This window comes from Phaenicophaeus curvirostris, chromosome 7 (genome assembly GCF_032191515.1).
Source record: "Phaenicophaeus curvirostris isolate KB17595 chromosome 7, BPBGC_Pcur_1.0, whole genome shotgun sequence".
Classification (NCBI taxonomy): domain Eukaryota; kingdom Metazoa; phylum Chordata; class Aves; order Cuculiformes; family Cuculidae; genus Phaenicophaeus; species Phaenicophaeus curvirostris.
Genome location: NC_091398.1, coordinates 12,727,223 through 12,733,244, shown reverse-complemented (window position 1 = coordinate 12,733,244; position 6,022 = coordinate 12,727,223).

Sequence of the window (6,022 nt, the reverse complement as noted above, 5' to 3'; positions counted from 1 at the left end):
CAGTCTAAACCATGAATTTAAGAGGACCTGACAGTGAAACTAAACAAAGGCCTCTGTCTGAAATGCTTGTTGAAGAAATAAGCAAATCATTAAAATTAGATGTTGCAAATTAACAATTTCCCATTTCTCACATTATCTCTGTGGAACTTGAGGTCCCTGCTGTAAGTAGCTTGATATTTTTGTATACAGATTGTCAGGAAATCATTGTAACAGTTTTTTTCTTCTGCCCCATCTCAACTTTAAAGATAAGCCTAACTTTCTACCCAGGCATATTGTAGAGATTCAAGCAGTGTTTTGAAAGTGTAAAATAAGGATAATTACTGTGATTCCCAGTAGTTGTAATTGAAAAGTATCAATTAAATTTTCTGTAGCTCAGCTCTTTTGATGCAGTGATTTAATCAGAAGATTGTTTGAAGCTTGACAACAAGTTTTTAAATCAAATCTTGGCAAAGTAATTACTGTATTTTGCTCTGCCTTAGCAGTAACAGCCTGGCCTTATAGTGGTGAATTTGTGATTTATCCTCTGGACAAAGTTCAGTGATGACAGTGCCTTGTCTTCAAGGGAGAAACAAAATCCTGTATTTAAAATTTTTTATTGTTCTTTTGTATACAGTCAGTCTGAAAAACTTTGAGGCAAAATGAAAAATGTTTATTATTTTGGGGGAGATGTGCGGGAGTGATGCTCAATGGTACCGTGTTCAGTTTGGCCCCTGAGTGATGTGCTTCAAGAACCTTTATGTAATGCAGTAGCAGGAGAAACAAGCAAAACACCAGTGAAGTGTGCAGATGCACATAGAAGTCATTCTTAAGGAGCAAAAGAAGGCAAAAGCCAATGTAGCCATCTTTATATTCAGGAGTGTCTGCTTCCATGTTAAAGTAACAGGGATCTACCTAGAAATGCTGGTATATCTTAATTTGTGATTTGGGCTACTTTAGTATTGTCTTTGATAGGATATACCAAAAAGGGAGTCTCTGTCATGGCTGATGATGGGTTGCCCTTTTAGTGATGAGTACTCCATTTTTGGAAGCAAAGGCAGAGTAGTCCCTTCTGTATGACTAGTAATAAAAAAAAAAGATTTTTTTTTCATTCACTACAAAATTATGACTAGATATGAACGTTCTCCAGGTTGATAACACATTTTTGCTGAGGAAAAGATGTCCTTAAAACTTTACATGAGGCTCTGGAGCGAGTCCAGAGAAGAGCAACGAAGCTGGTGAAGGGGCTGGAGAACAGGCCTTAGGAGGAGCGGCTGAGAGAGCTGGGGTTGTTTAGCCTGGAGAAGAGGAGGCTGAGGGGAGACCTCATTGCTCTCTACAACTACCTGACAGGAGGCTGTAGAGAGGAGGGTGCTGTCCTCTTCTCCCAAGTGACAGGGGACAGGACAAGAGGGAATGGCCTCAAGCTCCACCAGGGGAGGTTTAGGCTGGACATTAGGAAAAAAATTTTCACAGAAAGGGTCATTGGTCACTGGAACAGGCTGCCCAGGGAGGTGGTTGAGTGACCTTCCCTGGAGGTGTTTAAGGCACGAGTGGACGAGGTGCTGAGGGGCATGGTTTAGTGTTTGATAGGAATGGTTGGACTCAATGATCCAATGGGTCTTTTCCAATCTGGTGACTCTATGATTCCATTTTATTCTTTCAAAGCTGTGTTTATCTTGTGGGTTTCAGGGGATGTGTGGGTTTTGGATATTTGGGGGTGTTTTTCCCTTTAATCTCAATTTTTAAAATTATACTGGTGATTAGAAATCTCCATCAGATGTGGAGCTACCAAAAATAAATCATAATAAATACTATTACGCCAAAAATAAATCAGAAAGGTGCATAAATTATTAAGCTTACTGTAACAGAAAGTGGTTTGCTTCCACAGTGAATGAAACTGGTGTACTTAAACTGGATTTACAGTCTAATACTGGCTTCAGGAAAGAAACCCCACTCAGACCAGCAACCCGCTCCCTCAAAATGACCCCAAACCAAACTCATTAGGAATAGGCCAATGTAGATCTTCAAGACGAGAGCATTGAAGTTTACAGGAAGCTTTGCCTCCCTTTTACCCACTACCCACAAATTTTCTGTCATAAATCTAATCACAGGAATTGATCAGACTGAAGTAAATGTCAGTGAATGGTATTTGTTATCTTTTGTGGAAATGTTGCTTGTCCAGGCAAAAGAAGAACTTCTGGCTTCTGTGTTGCCAGCCAAATGTATCTACCCATGCCTTCTATTATGTAAGGAAAGAAATATATTTGGTGTTTTCAAGCCAGCTCCTAGTGAGTACATTTTGATTTACTATAAAGGTTGTCTCAAATGCTCATGGCAAAAAGAACAAATAAAGGGTTGTCTTGATCTGAGACTTTAAGGCAAAGGAGAATTTTGTATAATTTGGGGATTTCCAATACTGCCATTCAAATACCTTACACTAAAAATCATAATAACAACATAAGTGTTACTGAATTTTTAAAAAGAACTAAAGGAACTGTTTTATTAGAAACATCTCTGTGGTTTAGCGGTGATGCTGCTGAACCCAGAACATCATGTGGGTATTTCTGTGTCACAGCATGAAAGTGCTCCCAAATTCTCTTACTGATGTGTCTCAGAGACCACCTTTGAAATCACAATGTGCAAGGACCCGAGTGTGCTTTATTTCCCTTCCATCTTCTTGCCTGACTTCCATTTCTGTAATTGAGAGGGACAAGTACAATTTTAATTGTGGTGTCCAGCCTCTAAATCCCCATGCACACTGATCTAGAATATTAGCAGGTTTAACCTGCAAACTTCTTCATTCAGACCCCAGTAATTCTTGAAAACAACATTACCAATTTGCGTAGTGATTTTTAGAGTAAAATTCTCTGTTAGCAATGCTGACATTTCTGATTCATGTTACACAGAACGACGAGGTCAGAAGGTGTATGGACTATGTTTGAACTGGGGATGGAGATTCAAAGTACTACATTCTTCCTCCCTGAGTGAAATCGTGTTTATTTAGGCTCATGTGGAGTTTGGGAAGTCTTTATTTATTTCTTTGTTTAGCTGAAACTGTGGTCATGTTTACTAATTACTGACACTGCTCGATTGTGGACAGCTGCTTGGCACATCTGGCACATTTTCAATGCACGTGTCTAAATGTTGACAAGCACTAATGAAATCTGGACAGCAAAAACCCTGTTAATTTCCTCACCCCTCTCACCAGTAGATGACCTTGGTCACAAAGCCGTTGTCCTGGCATTAAGGAAAGTGTGAGGAGGGTAAAGAATAAAATGCTGGAGGCATTGATTCTCATTTAAGTGCTATTTAAATAATTTTAAAAGTCTTTATATTCTTACTGGCTTTCTTTGGGTTGATGACAGTGTCTTCTGTTCACTCTGCAGTGCCTACCCATTTTGTGCCTGACAGTAGCAAAGCTTAATTTTGTGTTCAGAATTTTAAACTATGTTTATCATGTTGGTTGTGACTCCTTTCCCTCCTGCCCCAGCACTGTCAGATTAATTTGAGGGTGGCATTCAACTTTCTCCAGTTTTTAAGGCATGTTCAAGTTTGACTTCACTTCAGGTTAATTGTTTTAAGGTCTTATGGTTGGAAAGCTGTTTAGTAGTAAAAATCATATTGTTTGTCACAATACTAATCATACTCCTTCAAAACTTCTCAAATCCTGTGCTTCTCTCTTCAGCTGTGTGGTGTGGTTAAACTCATTTTGCATCATTGGCTGCAGGTGGGGAGCTTTGAGATTGCTCACAGGCTGCGCTCACATGAGGGTTCCCAGTTTATATGAGATGGGATACAAGCGTGTTTCTAGCTTTATGCTTCCTTTGTACATGGATAGTAGTCTCTAAGCACTAGACCAGGCATACACAGAGGTATTTAGCTATTGTAAAAGCAAGTGTTGCCTACGTTGTTGTGCTTTCATTCTCTTAAGGGAAAGGCAGCTGGGCCAAATGAAGTTGCGCAGTGAGTGCTGACCAGGAGCGTTGGAGTTCTACCTTCTTTTACCTTTTGTCCATTGCTGATGTCCTACTCTTTGGGGATTTTACAGTCCTGCCAGATAAGGATGGAGGTTGAGTAAGTCACTATATGCATCTCACTTTGTTACAACTCTCTCTTAAGTATATTTTGCGTGAATTCAGTGACAAATGCTTTTCCTGATACAACATTCTTCATTGAAGCTAATGGGAAAGCTTTTGTGAGTTTTAATGTGAGCAGACTGACTGCAACTCTTTTGCTGCCTTGCAGTTATTCTGTCAAAAATAGAGGTGAGCTAAAACTAGATGTGCTGTAGTTTCTCTTCTGTACCATTTCTTCCTTCCTATGCTGTCACAGAATACGATTCTTAATTGCGAGCTTGGTACCATAGTACTCCAGGATCTACGAGGGAGAGGGCAAGACGAGCTAAGCAAAGCGTGTGTGCAAGCAAGGTCAGATCACAGTGGTGTCGGGCTGTTAAGACAAGAGTGTTCACGTGGACAAACGTGCCTTTTTGGCATTGAAAATTTTCTATCCCTGACTTGCGACTGTTGTGCCTGGCAGAGGAGATGGCATTTCATCAAAGATGCTGCCCTTTGTCTCAAGGAAATGGGAAATTTGGCATGTGTAGGGAATCAAGTGGTGACTTGAATGTTCTTCTAAATTATACCTTGCAGTTGACAGTCAACTCTTAAATAACAAGCTCTACTTTATTTGTGTATAAGGGAAGGATTTGAATTTCCAAGATTAGAACTGAAGTCCAACCTTAAGTCTGCAGAGATTTCAGTCTGATTTGGGGAATGCATGGGAGCAGCTACGCAGGTAAAGCTGTGGTAAATCAGAGCCAGCTACAGGCTGTCTCTGCCTTACACTAATCAGCAGCTAGCTCATCCTTGGAAATCAGGAATGAAAAAGGAGAGGGAGGGAGGGAGGAAAATGCCTTGATAACCACTCTCTTCTGAACTTTCTGGAACCACTTGGCAAGCGCAGCGTCTGTAACTTGAGTACCAGCTGCCACATCTGGAGACTGGCACGTCAGTGGTGCAGTTTGAGTACGTGGGTAGCCTTGTTGAAGGCCATGGATCTGTTTCTGTGCTTGTTGGCAGTGTTACACTGCTTGAGGACCTTCACGCTTCTTATCTGCAGTACAGCCAGACAAGGTTACTACTTCTGATGTTATTTTTTTGTAATATGCATATCACTTTTTAAGCTGATAAATATAAATAATGGTTGGGGAGATTTTTATATATACTTTCAGAGGTAGCAGGGTTGAGAGAATGCAACATGAAGTGGAAAGCAAACTAATGAAAATGAATTTGTGGAGTCTGTAAGTCATGTCCTGCAGAGCATTGACCATTAAACAGGTGAACATCTAATCACTGGTGGCTTGATTGGGGTGGAAATTAGGTCATGAAGAAATCAACCCTGGATCGGCAGCTGCCTGAAATCTCGCATTTCTTGTGTGTTCAAAGAACATGCATAAACTATAATCTGTAATGAGCTCAAGTCAGGCGCTTTGTGCTTTTTAATTACCTGTGGGGTCCTTTAGGTCTACCTCAGGCTCAGCCTCCTATAACAGAACCTTCTGAGCTGTTAGCCTTTTCCCTAGGGTTTTGTCATTAAGTCACCATTTTTGTTTTCTCTGAGAAAAGAGGTGTTTTTCATAAAGTAGAACAACTGAGAAATCACTGATCCTTTGGGTGCAGTGTGCATTTCTTTTTGGTGTAGGTTAGGATTTTCATTATTAACGCACTGAATTCTGTATGGACTTCCGCTGAGAAGTGCTTTTAAAAGGGCATCATTCCTGCTGTTGTAGTTCAGACTCTGCATATGAAAGCATCGTACAACCCACTGGTGAGAGAATTAAACCGTGTGATTTCACTCTTGCCATAAATTCTAGCCTTCTGTCTAAGAAGACAGTAAAATATTTGTACAAGTACGTGTGAAGATGGTAAACTCATCATGGCTTGGGTTATAAACTATTACAGTGTGTATCTACTTAAGTTGCAGAAGCAAATTAGGAGGTGATATTTTGAGTCTGAATTTATATTGGCCTTCAGCTACATTA